The sequence below is a fragment of the Rutilus rutilus genome (assembly GCF_951802725.1).
Source record: "Rutilus rutilus genome assembly, chromosome: 13".
NCBI lineage: Eukaryota > Metazoa > Chordata > Actinopteri > Cypriniformes > Leuciscidae > Rutilus > Rutilus rutilus.
In genome coordinates this window covers 7,245,183-7,264,322 of record NC_140218.1, presented here as the reverse complement: position 1 = coordinate 7,264,322, position 19,140 = coordinate 7,245,183, and the positions used below count along the sequence as shown (strand labels likewise).

General features: G+C 35.9%; 1 protein-coding gene and 1 long non-coding RNA gene across 2 annotated transcripts in view; both read left to right on the top strand.

The window, feature by feature from the left end:
* Window positions 1-19,140, top strand: part of LOC311302647 (uncharacterized protein) — an 80,040-nt gene that overhangs the window by 18,385 nt on the left and 42,515 nt on the right. The gene's annotated exons all lie outside the window — the stretch shown is intronic.
* On the top strand, window positions 11,216-11,656 carry LOC311302660. The gene is made up of 2 exons (XR_014629639.1): window positions 11,216-11,306; window positions 11,448-11,656. It is a non-coding gene; the product is annotated as an uncharacterized lncRNA (long non-coding RNA).

Here is a 19,140-nt window from a genome sequence, read left to right as displayed (position 1 = left end):
TTAACACTAAGAATTTGAATAATTGTAATGTGATGATCAGATGCAGATATCTAAATTAGAGAATATCATATAGGTTCGGGCGGTTTGCGGGTGGATTATTTATTTTTAACAGTGGATTCGGGTGACTCAAAGTGCACCAGATTAATGAATTTACCTTTAAAATGTACAAAATTTTCTTCCGGGGGAGCATGCCCCCGGACCCCCCTAGAGGTACCAAGTACACAGCTGTCCCCCCCAATGTGTGATTGACAATTTCGCCCTTGCTTATTCCTATGAACTGTTTCACATGAAACCTCAAATGCAAGACATTGATTGCATGAGATTAAGTTTGTCTGAATGAGTTTGTAAATGGCAGCCTGTGCCCTTTTGTAGTGTGTATTAGCCTACTATTTCTCATCAAACTGATAACTGTGATTAAATTCAGTATATAGCCTATACGTCTGCCATATGTTGCCACCCCTCAAAAATTCCAACACGATCTCATGAAAGCGCGTACCCAGCAAACATTGGTCCGACGGCAACGTCGTGTCCCTGGCCAAAAATAGTCGCGGTATGACGGCATAAATCGGTAAAAATATGTAACACAGAACATTTCCTAAAAATGCATTCAGATACATGTGTGCATGTCTACAGTTATCTGAGGTTGCATGTATAATTGTTATTTTGACTTTTAGCTACGTGTAGTTCAATATATACCATGTTGTGTTTCGGGTGAGAGAGGACGTCACCATGGCGACGTCTTTTACACGTGCATTTATAGTCCATCATGACCCTCTATGAAATCAATTGTGATAAAGCTGTGCTTAATCCTTGCGTGGTTAATACTGCAATAGTTAATTAAAAATTTTATTAAATTAAAGTTTTAATAAGTTGTGTGAATACGTCCACTGACGTCCTTTACACGTCTATAGTATCGGGTGAGAGGACGTCACCTGGCGACGTCTTTTACACGTGCATTTATAGTCCATCATGATCCTCCATCATGGAATCCTTGTGAAATATGCAAAAGCTGTGCTTAATCCTTGCATGGTTAATACTGCAAAAATTCATTTAATTGCCCAAGTAGTTTTTAAGAGGTTGTGAAGACGTCCACTGACGTCCTTTACACGTCAAGGCTGTGAATACACGTCCACTGACGTCCTTTACAGATCTAGTCAAGCAAGACAGAAAAAAAACCCCCAGGAATTATCTTTATGAAATACACGAATTGTATACAAATTAAATATATTTACTTTATCTTGTTTAAATAAATTATAATCACACAGTTCCCAGTGTGGTTAAGTGAATGCAAAGCCTCTGCATTTTAGTCATTATTTCAACCTGTAGCCTACCTGATACGTTGTGTTTTTTTTGTTTTGTTTTTTATGGAATGTATGCATGTAAAACAGAAATATATCTGGTCACCATTTATGTCTGAGTTGGATGTAATTGCCAAAACTGTGCTACCAAGATGTAACAAAAGATCTCCCGACATTACCAAATCCCGCGATAGGTTAGATTATCTCACGAGATGTTAACGCGTTTTCCCCATAGACTCACTCCGGAACACTGAAGTTTGAACAACCACGAAGAGAGGAGGAATTGAGGCCCATATTATTAAAAATCTACTGTTGGGTACGTACATTTTGTATTATTAGATTCACGTGCTAGAGTTTTACTTGTTTGACATGAATGAACCGAAAGAAATGATGCCCCACATTGTCAACTGAAATTGGCTAACTGAGTTTGGCTAAAATTAGCTAGTAGGCTAAAAGTTGCTTTGAACTTATACAACGGTATACCATAGTATAAAGTATGTTTAATGATACAGTCAAAGTTATTACTGTAAATTATTAATGTAGCCTTTTGAGAGTTTCTTTCAGAAAGTAAATTATCTGAAGTAGAATGAAATGTTTAGCTAGCTGGATTTGAACATGTATGTTTTCAGTAACTGCTTTAAAAAATTTGTAATTTTAGAATTGCTAAACATGTCTATTCAGGGGACATCACAGCCCACCTGTCTTTATCAGAAATGTCCTGTTCACTTTCTCACTGTTACACACCTAGTTTAGGGTCTTTCTCAAGGGCACCACAGTGGTATTGAAGAGGCAGGGGACAAATGCTGTTTTGAATTTAGCTGAAGACCATACAAATATTTTGAAAATAAGTGCATGTCATTTACCTCAAATTTTTAATTTTCATTTATTTTAAAAAGAAATATATTCTCTTCCCTTAGATGCTGTGAAGAGGTGGAGCCCACATGCTACAGACACTGAAATTGATGCAGCAATGGCAGAACACCTGAAACACGCTCCAGGAAGAGCTGGGGGTGGTGGATACAAAAAATGAGCCAAACAATGTGTTTAAGGGATAGTTCACCCAAAAATGAAAATTGTCATCATTTACTCAACCTCATGTTTCAAACCTGTAAACCTTTCTATGCTAAACACAAAGATGTTTAGAAGAATGTTTGTAACCAAGCAGATGTCGCTTCCCATTTATAATCATTTTTTCTCCAACAATGGTAGTCAGTGGATGCTCTATTTGCTTGGTTACAAACATTCTTCAAAATATCTTCTTTTGTGTTCAGCAGAAGAAAGAAACTCATACAGGTTTGGAATTTGGTGAGTAAATTACATAATTTTCATTTTTGGGTGAACTATCTTTATATAATAATTCAGTATTTTGCAATTGGTATTTTAGTTTGGTTAACAAATCGAGAGCTTAGAATTATAAGGTTCTATCTCCGTTTATTGTAGTTTATTGAGCATCAAAGTTTTTAAACTCGGTTTATGTTTTGTGAGATGGAACCTTTTATTTTATTAATAACTACTAACATTTTTTTTTTTTTTTTTACAAAAATAACACCACACAGGCATTAATAAACACCTAATGGATCAGATTGTCAAAAACTCAATTTCAACCAAAAGTGGAGATAGAACCTTAAAATTCTAAGCTCACGAAATGTTAAACATTGAAAAAAATAAAGAGAAATTTTGGCTGTTCAATATCAATAAAATGTTGTGCTTAATCAGAACATGCTTCTTTTTTGCTTATGTCCACAAATAATGTGTTATTGTTTTTGATGTACACGTGATTAAAACGTTTTATTGACGTTCAGGTCTGACTGGACCAATTTTGGACCTTTTTAGAACCTTTGTCAAGATGTGTAGGCTAAACCTCAAGACTTGATTGTCTTTCACGATGTTACACAATAGGTGTGTGATTATTTTATATGCAGGCTTATATATACACTTAAATTATGCAGCAACACATTTAAACACGTATGACGACGCATTTAGACGTCCAGGGACGCGCAGAAGAGACGTGGAATTCACGTCCAGAAAAGACGTGGAATTCACGGCCAGAAATGACGTCGGTTCAACTTCCATTTTGGAACTATTTTTCAACCATGACGGGACGTCTCGGACGGACGTCTTTTCAACGGTCATTAAACGTCCAAATGTTTGCTGGGTATCTATACCACGAATTTAATTTCTCGCCACCCCATACATATTTTTCTAGATCCGCCCTGAATGAAAACATTTGAACTCTTTAATGCTGTTAAAATGAATGTTGGAAGCAAACTATCCACAACTTACAACAACAGTGGAATATGTGTGGAATTGCGTGTGAAAGTTCAGTTGCGTTCCTTGCTATCGCCTAATGTGTGTGTATATGTATATAACACTGGTCTGGTAACGTGAGTGAGTCAGTGCGAGTCACACACTCACAGTTCACCCGAGTTCACCGAGCAGCCAAAGCGTAGGCTATTTTTTACCGTCAGACTTCTGCTTGTGGGAGAGGGCGGGGTTTGCTCATTTCAGCCAATAGAAAGGGATCTTAGAAAGGGAACGTTTCCTCGTGGTATCAATGGGCTGGGCTTCGGAATATAGCCTATAAACCAACACAGTGAAGAAACTCAAACGGGGATTCCACTCCGAGCTGACTTGGATATTTCTTGTGAAAAAGATGAAAACCAGGACCGGGAACTTTGTCCCTCATATCCGTGTCCCGCATTTCTGCATTATTTAAGTTTAAATAGCGATAGGCTATATTCTATTTATGAGTGAAAATTTATATAGATTCTATGTAAAATATCAGTATTTTCTTTGCAATTGCCCAGCAAACATTTGGACGTTTAATGACCGTTGAAAAGACGTCCGTCCGAGACGTCCCGTCATGGTTGAAAAATAGTTCCAAAATGGAAGTTGAACCGACGTCATTTCTGGCCGTGAATTCCACGTCTTTTCTGGCCGTGAATTCCACGTCTCTTCTGCGCGTCCCTGGACGTCTAAATGCGTCGTCATATGTGTTTAAATGTGTTGCTGCATAATTTAAGTGTATATATAAGCCTGCATATAAAATAATCACACACCTATTGTGTAACATCGTGAAAGACAATCAAGTCTTGAGGTTTAGCCTACACATCTTGACAAAGGTTCTAAAAAGGTCCAAAATTGGTCCAGTCAGACCTGAACGTCAATAAAACGTTTTAATCACGTGTACATCAAAAACAATAACACATTATTTGTGGACATAAGCAAAAAAGAAGCATGTTCTGATTAAGCACAACATTTTATTGATATTGAACAGCCAAAATGTCTCTTTATTTTTTTCAATGTTTAACATTTCGTGAGCTTAGAATTTTAAGGTTCTATCTCCACTTTTGGTTGAAATTGAGTTTTTGACAATCTGATCCATTAGGTGTTTATTAATGCCTGTGTGGTGTTATTTTTGTAAAAAAAAAAAAATTGTTAGTAGTTATTAATAAAATAAAAGGTTCCATCTCACAAAACATAAACCGAGTTTAAAAACTTTGATGCTTTATAAACTACAATAAACGGAGATAGAACCTTATAATTCTAAGCTCTCGATTTGTTAACCAAACTAAAATACCAATTGCAAAATACTGAATTATTATATAAAGATAGTTCACCCAAAAATGAAAATTATGTAATTTACTCACCAAATTCCAAACCTGTATGAGTTTCTTTCTTCTGCTGAACACAAAAGAAGATATTTTGAAGAATGTTTGTAACCAAGCAAATAGAGCATCCACTGACTACCATTGTTGGAGAAAAAATGATTATTAATGGGAAGCGACATCTGCTTGGTTACAAACATTCTTCTAAACATCTTTGTGTTTAGCATAGAAAGGTATACAGGTTTGAAACATGAGGTTGAGTAAATGATGACAATTTTCATTTTTGGGTGAACTATCCCTTAAACACATTGTTTGGCTCATTTTTTGTATCCACCACCCCCAGCTCTTCCTGGAGCGTGTTTCAGGTGTTCTGCCATTGCTGCATCAATTTCAGTGTCTGTAGCATGTGGGCTCCACCTCTTCACAGCATCTAAGGGAAGAGAATATATTTCTTTTTAAAATAAATGAAAATTAAAAATTTGAGGTAAATGACATGCACTTATTTTCAAAATATTTGTATGGTCTTCAGCTAAATTCAAAACAGCATTTGTCCCCTGCCTCTTCAATACCACTGTGGTGCCCTTGAGAAAGACCCTTAACTAGGTGTGTAACAGTGAGAAAGTGAACAGGACATTTCTGATAAAGACAGGTGGGCTGTGATGTCCCCTGAATAGACATGTTTAGCAATTCTAAAATTACAAAATTGTTAAAGCAGTTACTGAAAACATACATGTTCAAATCCAGCTAAACATTTCATTCTACTTCAGATAATTTACTTTCTGAAAGAAACTCTCAAAAGGCTACATTAATAATTTACAGTAATAACTTTGACTGTATCATTAAACATACTTTATACTATGGTATACCGTTGTATAAGTTCAAATTAACTTTTAGCCTACTAGCTAATTTTAGCCAAACTCAGTTAGCCAATTTCAGTTGACAATGTGGGGCATCATTTCTTTCGGTTCATTCATGTCAAACAAGTAAAACTCTAGCATGTGAATCTAATAATACAAAATGTACATACCCAACAGTAGATTTTTAATAATATGGGCCTCAATTCCTCCTCTCTTCGTGGTTGTTCAAACTTCAGTGTTCCGGAGTGAAGTCTATGGGGAAAACGCGTTAACATCTCGTGAGATAATCTAACCTATCGCGGGATTTGGTAATGTCGGGAGATCTTTTGTTACATCTTGGCAGCACAGTTTTGGCAATTACATCCAACTCAGACATAAATGGTGACCAGATATATTTCTGTTTTACATGCATACATTCCATAAAAAAAATAATAAAAAAAACACAACGTATCAGGTAGGCTACAGTTGAAATAATGACTAAAATGCAGAGGCTTTGCATTCACTTAACCACACTGGGAACTGTGTGATTATAATTTATTTAAACAAGATAAAGTAAATATATTTACTTTGTATACAATTCGTGTATTTCATAAAGATAATTCCTGGGGGGGTTTTTTTCTGTCTTGCTTGACTAGATGTGTAAAGGACGTCAGTGGACGTGTATTCACAGCCTTGACGTGTAAAGGACGTCAGTGGACGTCTTCACAACCTCTTAAAAACTACTTGGGCAATTAAATGAATTTTTGCAGTATTAACCATGCAAGGATTAAGCACAGCTTTTGCATATTTCACAAGGATTCCATGATGGAGGGTCATGATGGACTATAAATGCACGTGTAAAAGACGTCGCCAGGTGACGTCCTCTCACCCGATACTATAGACGTAAAGGACGTCAGTGGACGTATTCACACAACTTATTAAAACTTTAATTTAATAAAATTTTTAATTAATTATTGCAGTATTAACCACACAAGGATTAAGCACAGCTTTATCACAATTGATTTCATAGAGGGTCATGATGGACTATAAATGCACGTGTAAAAGACGTCGCCATGGTGACGTCCTCTCTCACCCGAAACACAACATGGTATATATTGAACTACACGTAGCTAAAAGTCAAAATAACAATTATACATGCAACCTCAGATAACTGTAGACATGCACACATGTATCTGAATGCATTTTTAGGAAATGTTCTGTGTTACATATTTTTACCGATTTATGCCGTCATACCGCGACTATTTTTGGCCAGGGACACGACGTTGCCGTCGGACCAATGTTTGCTGGGTGGCTAAGAAAGCCTAAATAATGTTAGATGCTATAGATAGTGGAAGATTTACTGTTTGCACCAGTGTTGTTATACATGAAATGGTATGCAATAGCCTAATAACAGAGTGTAAATTATTATATTTATTAAACTTATTAAATGGATAACGATAAACACTTTATTATTTTACACTTCATTTCCACTTTTCGCATATTTACATTTTTCATATTTTTTCTTTTTATTAAAAGCAAATGGCTTTTCGGGCTGATATGTGATGGGAAAGGGAGTAGAGCGAGTTCGGCAAAAGGCGGATTTGAACTCATGGTCGATTTAGCCTACATCAAAAGTTTCCTCTACGAGCCTTAAGCTAGGTTTACTCCACTGCGACTGTGGCGAGATGGTAAGGCGGAGAGAAAGATGATGACTAAAATGAGCGGCAATAAAACTCACATTAAGATACTCAAAGTCTTAACTGTAGCCAACTACGCTACCTACCGTAACATTGTGCAGCCTACACTATGCACGTTAACGGAAGTAAACTGTATTTTAAGTAAACGTATTCCTCATTATTCTAATACACTGGTTCTGATTTGCAGCTCTGGTTGTTGCTGGGTCGAAGTTCGAGGTGATCGATGGACAGAATGTTACAATATACTAAGACATCGATGAAGTGGAGAAAGCAGATGAAGTGAGAATTACTTTTAAAGAAGACAAGAAGGAATATGCTGTAGTTATTGCGCAGAAGCCTTGGGTCTATGATGATCCTCCCAGACCTGGAGTTTCACTGATAGTTGGAAAAGGACGTTTATCTGTAATCATTCAGAATGTGGACATCTCCAGATCAGGACTCTATAAAGCAGAAGCCTACACTGGAGGGAAAGTGTCTGAGGGGAATGCTACACTTGTGGTCAACAGTGAGTACATTACTATAATATCTGTTTGCCTGTAATGTGCAGAATCAGGATTATGTGATGGTCAGGATAAGAGTCATTGATTTGCAGTTTATAACGTCTAACAGTTTCTGTTCTTGTCTCTTCCAGAAGCTCCAGTTTCCTCCAGTCCAGCTCCTCCACACTCCTCCTCCAGCCCAACACCTCTCAGCTCCTCTGACCTACACTGGATAGTTATAGTTATAGTTATTGTTATTCCTCTAGTTATTGTCGTCTTGGGGGGCGTTTACTTCTGGAAACACAGAACGGCAAGTATTACTTACATTTATTCTTTTATTCATGGATATGAGCAGCGCTGCAGTTCTAATAATCTGAGTCTGTATTCACTTTTCACCTAAAAGTTGATTCTAACATGAAAATTCTTAAAAATTAAATCCTAATTTTAGGAAATTTTTCATCTAAGAGTAATTTTAAAATGTAAAATTAAGAGAAGCTGCTGAACCAGGACAGTTTAGCACAGCTTCTGTTGTCAGTCTGCGTTGAGGAAATATATTGGAATATTACAGTGAAACTGAGCTTTAATAATGTATCATCTTAAGGTTTAAAAAAAAAAAAAAACTTGATTAGAGATGCGATTTCGTCTCCCATGAAAAAAAACCCAACTCAATTACAAAAGTTTTGACAGCTCAATATATATTAATAAGACCAATATACATTAATAATAGGCCTACATTTTTCTAGTTATCCTCGGCCAGAACTGAGCGTATCTGATCAGATCACCTGACACAGATCTTAATAACAGTTTAAACAGAGTTTGAGTCAGTCTCAGTTCAGACTCTTAATGGTGGAGAATTATACAGGCTCGTCTAGTCCATGTGTATCAGAATGATGATGTGTTTTATGTATCGTTCTCTAATGTCGGACACACAACAGTTATTAATATGATTAGCCTTTTTCTTGACCATGTTATCAAACATCTTATAATGTGTTGCTAATGTTACACAAACTGTGTTCATCATCTCAGAGTCAGACATCTGTCTTCTAACATTCATCAGAAACGCTTTGAACAACTCAGAGCGTCAGCGGAGAAAGACATCGTCTCCAGGTGTGAAGCTCTTCACTTTTCTGGGAATCTTTCAGCTCTTTTTCCATAAAGTAGGATATTTCTCATGTTGTTCCTCACTAAGGACAGTTTTCTGTTGTTTTCTTCACAGATCCAGCGTCTCCAAAAAAAGTGGAACAATAATTGCAGTGATTGTGTGTCCGTCACTGTGAACGATTGAGGAGAAAATGCTGAATCTCTTCTCACAGATTCCTGAGTGTCTTAAAACACCAAATATCATCCCAAACACTTCAACAGTCCAAATCTGATTTTTGTGCATATCCAATATTTAATCTGTAAGTGTGAACTTAATGGCAAAACAATCTATTTCCAGCTACTTTCATGTGGTTTCATCTTTCCAGATTGTTGATCAAATGACTCTTGTTGTATTAAAGTCAGACGGGCTGTAGAGATTTTCACAAATGGTTTCCAGTTATGTGTGAAATATATTAATAGAACAGTCAATATACTGTGTTCATGCTGTCTGTGGAAGAGATGAGAGACCGTAAGAAGGGAGATTCTGTCAGATTTACATACACAAATATGTATTTGTATTTGTTTCTCCAAAGCGTTGACTGTTTTCTCCTCTGACTGGTTAAATCACTTCACTCTGCCAGAGTAATGTATCATAAATGTTAAATACATTGTGTACAGTTTAAGATGACCACATTTATTGATGCAATACGGATGAATCTGTTGTTTAAAAATAAAAGTGTACATGCGCAGAGAATGGATCTTTTTTAATTACTGTCAAAAAAAAAAAAAAACATGAATAAAAATCATATTATAATTTATTTCATGAATGTATTCCAAATATAGATTTACACCTTCACAACACCAAAATTGTATTGTTTAGGTTTACTTATGTATGCTGGTATTTATGCTAATGGTTATTTTTTATTGTTTTAAGAAGTAGGCTGCAAATACACAATATTACAGGTATAGTGGAGGATCTTTCCGAATTTTAGATAAGACCCGCCCTCTCCACTTTTTGAATAAGTTTTATTGATTCACCAGAATGATTGACAATTAAGAGGACCAATAGTATAGGTGATCCACCCGGAAGTAAAAAATCCTCCATTATACCTTTAATTAGTTGAGATTGCAGGTTTGATGTATCAGAGATGAACAAAACACAAAAGAAGATATTTTGAAGAACAGTTGATGAACCCCATACAAGTTTACAGTTTTTTTTTTTTTTTTTTCGTTTAAGAAGGGGGGGTTCTCCCCATAGCCTTAAATAAAGCGCACTGAAGCGCACTGAGTTGAGCAACACCGCAAACTTCTTACGGACTCGTGCAGACTCGTGTAAGACCGCGAGTGTGTTTAGATGCCAGTTGGGACGGGAAACTCAATGCATCACATTCACAGCAGAAACTTTTGACTTAAACACTTATTCATAATCATACAGCCGAACGGAAACCCTTTACACTTATATCAGATCTAGCAATGCAGAACTCCAATACAGGTGAGTCATTCAGATATTCCATATCCTAAATTAATCTATTAAAACTTTACACAAAAATATGAATTAGAATAAATGTATACATAATGTGTGATATGATTAACAGATTTGCTCTTGTTTGATTGACATCTGATTTTGTAACTTTTTTAATGAACGTTACTCACATAATTAGAAGAATACATAATAGCCTAATCATTAACGTTACTCAAATACAAGAAAACCAAGCTACCAAAACCATTTACTGTCATTTTTAATTATTGTCCATAAATTCAGTTGATTTCGAGTTTTTGTAAACACTTTACAATAAAGCTTTTATTTAATAACATTAGAAACCAAGCAATGGACTCATTCAGGGTTTATTCATCTTAGTTCATTTAAACGTTTAACCTGTTGATTCAGAAATTAAAATGAGTATTTTTATTATCTAACATTAACAAGGATTAATCAATGCTGTAATATATGTATATATTATTATATAGCATATATTTTGGCCATTGATACTTCATGTTTGCAAATAGATTAAATAACCTTAAATATCATAACTGTGTCTAGCAAAACGGACTGACAGTTGCATTTCGTTAGCTTCATAGCATAATTGCCTAAGTCATTTTTTGTTTTTTCTTGTTTTCCAAAGACATTGAATTATGACTTAGGCAATTATGCTATGAGGCTAACGATAGTATAGATGGCGCTATAATAACTATTAATGGTTTAACTGTCCCTCTCCAGGCTCTTCAGTCTCGACTGTTTGTCCATCAGTGTCCTGCTGTCTGTCTGCTCTCTGGAAGATGATGAGGACTTGTGTTTGTTCCTCTGAGGGTATGATTATTCTTTAAACAACATATTATTCATTTATTAACACACTCGCGCTCAAAACATGAGTTTAGTGTCATTTGTTTCTGAATGAAGATCTGCACTGAAATAATAGAGTGTGTTTAAGTTGATGTTCATCTTTTGTAGAAATGGATCAGTCTCTGGATGTTCCTCTCTCTGTAGAGGAGACCCGAGCAGAACCGGCCCAGAGTTCAGTGCGGCCATGTTCATTCACACACGAGGAAGAGTGTGTGTGAGCGATGATGACGATGATGATGACTATGACGAAGAGCAGCAAGACAATCAAATTGGAAATTCATATTTTTATTGACTTTGTATTAAATAGTTTCTGACCATTTGGATTTCATTATTTTTCAACATTCTCACACCTTTGAAGTTTCACTGTTCACTGGTTTCCCAAACTAAAGCATTTGACTTTATTAATCAAATAATTTTAGTATTTAAAATGTAAAATTTAAATGAAAAATGTTCTAAATAAAACCATTAAAAATGAAATGAAGCACTTATTAAAATGATACAGTTTGATACAGTTATTTTTTTCTTCAGCACAAAATTCATAATATAAAAGGCAAATTTTTAAACAGTTTTGTTTCTTACCAGATTGTAGAGTCACACTAGAGATTTTACAAGTGTTTTTCAGTTATTTGTGCAATATTAATAAATCGGTAAATGGGCTGTTCATGCTGTCTGTGGATGAGATGAGATCCATGAAGAGAGGTTCAGTCCTTCATTGTGCAAGTGCTCTTGAGGTTCTGTGAACGTTTTGTGAATCCACACATTGAAATATTAGCAAAATTTGTAGTTGATTTCTTGTCTGATAATGTATTATTATTATTATTTTAAAGCTTATATATAGCTCAAAGATACAGCATGATAGGTAAAGATTACCCAGAGCAGTGGTCTCAAACTCAATTCCTGGAGGGCCACAGCTCTGTACAGTTTAGCTCCAACCAGCTCCAACTCACACCTGCAAGGAAGTTTCTAGTAATCCTGAAGACTTGATTAGCTGGATCAGATGTGTTTGATTAGGGTTGGAGCAAAACTGTGCAGAGCTGTGGCCCTCCAGGAATTGAGTTTGAGATCACTGACCCAGAGGGTTACCTGACACCGCTGAATCTACAGGGACAGATGATCCCAGTTCTCCAGCAGGGGGAGCTAGAGCTAATTCACAATCTGCTACATTTGCAACTGCAAACAAGGCTAATCGTTGTAAAACTGTATTTAGTGTTACAGTAATTTTACTGTTGAATGAAATACAGCAACTACTGGATAATTGTTGCCAGTAAGTTACTGTTAATTTGACAATCATTTTTTTACAGTGTGGAAGGCCAAAATCATGCACCCGGTCTCTTCATCCATGCGTGGGGAGGCAAAGCGTGACACCGTATCCTCTATGGATATATCTGAAGATTCCACGCTTTTGTGTCATACCGGGTTGAATCGTGATACAATTGTCGTTTTGTGTGTGTGTGTGTGTGTGTGTGTGTGTGTGTGTGTGTGTGGTCACTTCAATTGTAAAAGTAGCCTACAGACATACTTGTTTAACTACATTAAGGACTTGTGTTTAAGTATTTACTTGTAGCCTATGTGTTTTGAATATTCACCTACTACAAACTGAATGATTTTTCCACCATTTTCAGATTTTTGGATATTTGTCTTCAATAACATGTCTTCTTTCAGACTTGTGGTGAAAAAAAGTCTGAAATACACATTTAGGTCTTTATTTTACTACACTTTGTCTGTTTGCGTCTGTAGATTTCTCATAAATTCAACAAAAGTTGGCGTTCTTAATCAACACGCTGCTCTGCGATCCCCACAGCAGCAGCACACAGCACTGCTTCCTCACAACAGACAGCACAAGCAGCACTGCATTCAGTTCAGACAGCACTTCTGCTTCCTCACAGCGGACAACACAGCTGTAAAGCTCTCTCTCTCTGCTGTACAATGCTGCCCGATCCAAATATGGTCTGATAGACAGTCATTTCCTGTCTGCAACCACCGTTTTCTCAAAATGACTTTTTCCTCATACTCCAAGTCTGAAATCTCCCCTTCAGTAGCACCTGTCCTACGCCTACACCAAACTCTCCAGTCTTGTACCTAGTTATATTATGAAAACATTTACAGAGGGATTTGTAAATATATTATTCCTAGCCTGATTTATATAACATTTTATTCCAAAAAACATGTCGAAAATATTTTTAAGGCTATTGACAGTAGGCTATATTCTGATTTACAGGATAACAAAAGTAGATATCCATAAATCCCTCTGTATTTTCTTTCCCCATCTAATATGTGAACTCAATGAAAAATTTTTTTTAACCTGGCTTTATCCAATCCACTCAGATTTCGTTTTTTAAAATATATGCAAATTAGAGCATATTTAATTAGACATTGCCTAATTTGCATATTAAAACATTAAATTACAGAAAACTTGTAATACGTTTTTTTTTCTCATCTCAATGTAGGTAATCAACTGGGAAAGTTTCATGGTGATATCTGCTAGGTAAAGCTAGATTTACTGCTAGATCTGCTAGTTTAGCCTATTCACTAGTGTTTCACAATATGGTACAGGGCCACCGCTTTCTGACATCACTCAGCGCTTGGGAATTTCTCGCTCTGAACATGTAAAGTAAAAACCTGGTAAAAACCACAAGTGCACGTGACTTCATATTCCGAACTCAATGAATGATTGACTTATGACTCTACGAATGACAGCGCTATTCAGCCGGTGGGCGGGACTTGCAGGATCAGCACCCGTCCACGCTGCAGGCTGCTTCTACACTCAAGTTGAACAGACTCCCTCCCTGGTACATCTATCATGCAGAACTCCTCAACAAGTGAGTTATTTCATATATTTAATTTATTTAAACTTTTATAAAAAATGCCAATTTTTATAAAAAATGCCAATGCCAATCAGCGAACAGGCTTAGTGTGTGCAGAATATATTTTAATAATTGTGAATATTAGGCCTATATGAACATGAAGTTAAACAACCCTATTTTTTTTATTATTAAAAACACCACTACAATAACATCGAGTGTGTTGTGTGTAGATTTGCTGTTAAATAATAATCAATGCTGAGTGACAGAGATTTGTGTAAATGTAACTGATGCTTAGAGTTTTTGGCAACACTTTACAATAAGCTTTCATTTAGGCTATTAGTCAACAAATATGGGACTGTTTAACGATGATGACTTCTGCATGCATTTATTAATCTTAGTTCATGTTAATTTCAACATCTAATTTAGAAATTAGCATTTGTATTTTATTAAGTAGCCTAAAAGGGATTAATAAAAGCTGTATTGCTCATTGTTACATGTTATCTAATTAACATTTAATAACGTAACTGTAAGTCTCAGTGTCAAGTCTAGTATCAAGTAAATAGTTGCTTTTCAACCATTCGTCACACACTCATAATTCTGACTAATGACTAATACCGCGCGTTTCAACTACAGAGAGAACGTTTACATGATGCGCGCGCTAGATGGCGCGAGACTGTCACACTGTGTCTGTTAATGTTAATGTAAATGTGTTGTAATGTCCCTCCCTGTCCAGGCTCTTCAGTCTCGACTGTTTGTCCATCAGTGTCCTGCTGTCTGTCTGCTCTCTGGAAGATGATGAGGACTTGTGTTTGTTCCTCTGAGGGTATGATTATTCTTTAAACAGCATATTATTCATTTATTAACACACTCGCGCTCAAAACATGAGTTTAGTGTCATTTGTTTCTGAATGAAGATCTGCACTGAAATAATAGAGTGTGTTTAAGTTGATGTTCATCTTTTGTAGAAATGGATCAGTCTCTGGATGTTCCTCTCTCTGTAGAGGAGACCCGAGCAGAACCGGCCCAGAGTTCAGTGCGGCCATGGTCATTCACACACGAGGAAGAGTGTGTGTGAGCGATGATGATGATGAAGAACAGCAGCTTTCCTTTTTTTTCCTTCAAAATGTTCATGCATTTAAAATTTCACTGTTTAGATTTGGGTTTCCCAAATTAGCTTTTCATCAAATGAAATAATTAAGTTAATCAGTTCATTATTAAAATGTAAAACTAAAATGAATCTTTTATATATAATAAAAACCTTCTAAATAAAGCACTTATTAAAATGATGTCAGTGCTGTACTGTTCATGCTGTCTGTGGATGTGATGAGATACTGTATTAAAATTTTTAAATATTTGCATAAATGTGTAATCAATTTCTTATCAATGTCTATCTATAGCCTATGTTCAATATAGTAGTACAGTACAGTACAGTACAGTACGCTCGTTTTGTTGGCAGCATCTTGAGATTACTGATGTAATATAGTGAGCGTGAATACAAAGCAAGTGTATTTTGTCAGTTCTTCCTCTTTAATATGCCGATTGTTTCATGCCGCGATTCAGATTCATCCAGCGCCTATGTGTATTCCCTCAATTTACAAGTGCAATATGCCAAGGTTTTAGAGTGTTATTTCGCACTCTTTAATCGCGAAATAACACTATAAAACCTTGGCATGTTGCACTTGTAAATTGAGGGTATTACTTGCAGTAACTATAATGAACAACATTAAAGAAAGAATAACAAGACAGCAGAATTAATCAGAATGCAGGGAATACACATTCATATGGCGCTGATGAATCTGGCTGATTAAAGGCTTCCAGTTTATTATAGATTAAATGTGTATAGTTTAAACATCTTGTGGCAAACATAGAATGGCTATCTATTTATTTGCCTAGTACTTGTATTAAAGGCTCTAAATTGTTGTTAAATTCATATCTGTAAAGATGATTATCATACAACTGCACAAACAAACATGTTCATGTGAAATGTTGTCTCATGAAATTTGATTTAATGAGACAACTGAACAACATGAACATGTTTGTGTAGTAAAAAAAGGGTTGTTGTTTAGAACTAATATTCTGAAGCTAATATTTTAGAACTATAGAATTGCATTTTCTCTAGAAATTGACTTTTTAAGTTTGTATTAATTTCCATGAGTTGCCCAGGCCTTGCTATAATCTGCCAATGAGGTAACATTAAAATACCGGAATAAACTGATCAGCAATTTAGTCTTAACTCTATTCACTAAGTATTCAAGTCTCATTTGACACTTTGATACTTTCTTACATCCACTATTCCTATTTTCTGTCAAAGCTGCTGATGCTGATTATTCCAGTTATTCAAATATGTTGAATCCATTCACTAAAAGGATTAATTCAGTGACTTTTTCTGTATTTTACAGCATTACACCACTAGATGGAGATCAATGAGCGTGTTTATGTCAAGGTTTTGTGTGTGTGTGTGTGTGTGTGTGTGTGTGTGTGTGTGTGTGTGTGTGTGTGTGTGTGTGTGTGTGTGTGTGTGTGTGTGTGTGTGTGTGTGTGTAGCGAATCCTTCAAACTGAAAAGTCTCAGTATAATCAGTAGTTAAGTTATAACAAGTATATTCATTTGGCAAATATTAGCTAATATTAACAGCTTGCATGGATATTCATGTTCTCATGTGGGCGGCAGGAAACGCCCCTTTCCGCTGATTGGTCCAATATTTTCCCTACATCCGTTCTTCATCAGTTCTTCCTCAATTCTTCCTCAGTTCAGTGAAAGAGAATATAATCGTACTCTACTGTCATATTTGTACCGGTATGGGTTCTTAAAACGTTTATCAATGCTATATTTTCTAAATGTCATAAACATTTGTTAACAAACAAGTATTCATTACTTCAATGAGCTCACAGTTATTATTACCATTGCATTATTTATTTTTTCTTTCTCCCTGTTTGGACCACATACACTCACTTATACGAACTTGTATATTGGCATCCTGATCTTGAAAATAAAGCTGATAAAGGATTCTCTGGCCGGATTATTTCTGTAGTGCTCCCATCCTAAACGAACCACTAGTCCATACTTTACACTTTATGTGTGTGAAAGGTGCATTTATGCATGTTTGGCCTGAGTGTTTGTTGCATCACACTGTTGTGAACAGCAGGGGTCAGTCACAGCGTGCGTGTGGCGAAAATGAATCTAAACAATGAATCATTTGGCGAGCGGTTCAATTGATTCGAAGCTTAGTTTCTCCTTCATCACCACTCGACAGACTGAACAGAAAAATGAGCCAGAGGAAATTTCCACTTCAAAGAAGGTGGAGCCTCCGAGCACACACATATATGACATGACTCGAGCTCGGCACCTCACCACCTCAGAATAAACAATACAAAGATGTCTACCTGCCGGAGCGATCAGCCTTTTTACCACTTTTCCGGAAATTATTTCGCTGTTTCGAATTGTTTAGAGTTGCAACAGAAATGGGCTGTGTTTCCCAAAAGCATCGAGAGCTAGTTAACCGTAGATAGCACACGACTATTTGATGTGAAACTTACATCTGGAAGACATATTTTAAAGAGTGTTTGCTCATCTGCAATACATCTATAGGACGTTTCCTGTCAGATGTCAAATAGACGTTTAGAAGATGTCAGTTTAACATACATTCTAAATCATTCTAAATCATTACATCTTAAAGACATCTTCTAAACGTCTATTTGACATCTGACAGGAAACGTCCAATAGACGTATTGCAGATGAGCAAACACTCTTTAAAATACGTCTTCCAGATGTAAGTTTCACATCAAATAGTCGTGTGCTATCAGGGATAGAGACTATTGATGGCAAGTATTCTACGATCAAATAGGCTTTACGATGCTTTTGGGGGAGCGCAGCCCAGGCCGTTTATGACGCACTTTTAAAAGGTAAGATAAGACGTTTAAAGAACACGTTTATATTATCAACGTCTGAATCAAATTAACTTGCGTATTAAAGAATGCTTTTATTATTGCTCTCTAAATTAGTAAGGGATGTTATCATACAATAGATTGTGCTTTAGATATGTTATTGGATAAAGTAATTTATCGAACCACAAACAGCCTATTTATGGTTAAACCCGTTCTATTAACGCAGTTTTATCCATCGTTGTGTAAATAGAGAAAAAAGTTCTAAAACGGGTTAAATATAACATTGAGGCGTGTGATATGAGAATAACCGTTTTTATTCCTTATAAATTAATGTGATATAAAGAAGAAAATTCCTTATTGTAGGAAAGACCATTGCTACAAATTTAGAGTAAGCAAAACCGTTTGGGTGGAGTTTAGGCACTGAGATTCTGTTGACTAAGTATCATATCATGTTTCAGCTGAGCTGATTTTTGGATTGATGTTAAAGGGAAGCTCATAAGTGAGATAAAAAAAACTGCTAAAAACATTTTTAAAAAGTTTTTTTTTTTTTTTTTTAACATATGTGGCTAATATTAAATGATGGGATGGGGGAAGGAATCATACTAAATACCAAAATTGTATTATATACTACTGTATAATAACATTTCCAGTGTTTGCCTCTTTTATTCTGCTTTCAACACAAGAAGCACATTGGATCCTGAAGACTCCCTGCACTGACGCACGTAGCTCTGTGGATTTTTTCAAGCTTTTTTTAAAAAAAAATAAACCTTTTATAAACATTAAACTTCCCAGTGTTGGTCTTTGTGAATTATGGTATAGCACCCAATGTTTAGTTATATTTAGGTTCCCCCTGCTGACTTGAGCCACCATGATCATTTTCTCCTGTGTGTCAGTGGGAATAGTACATTCATATTGCTTTCTCTGAGCAACTGGATCCTCCTCATGCAGGACTGCAAACCATAGTGGAGACCAAGAACAACATGGCGGAAAGAACTGACAAAAATGCTTGACATGCAGTTTGTTCGAAATGTATAAATCCATTGTTATACAGTGCAAATGTCTGTCTATATATATATATGTGTGTGTGTGTGTGTGTATAAACATGTTTTTTATT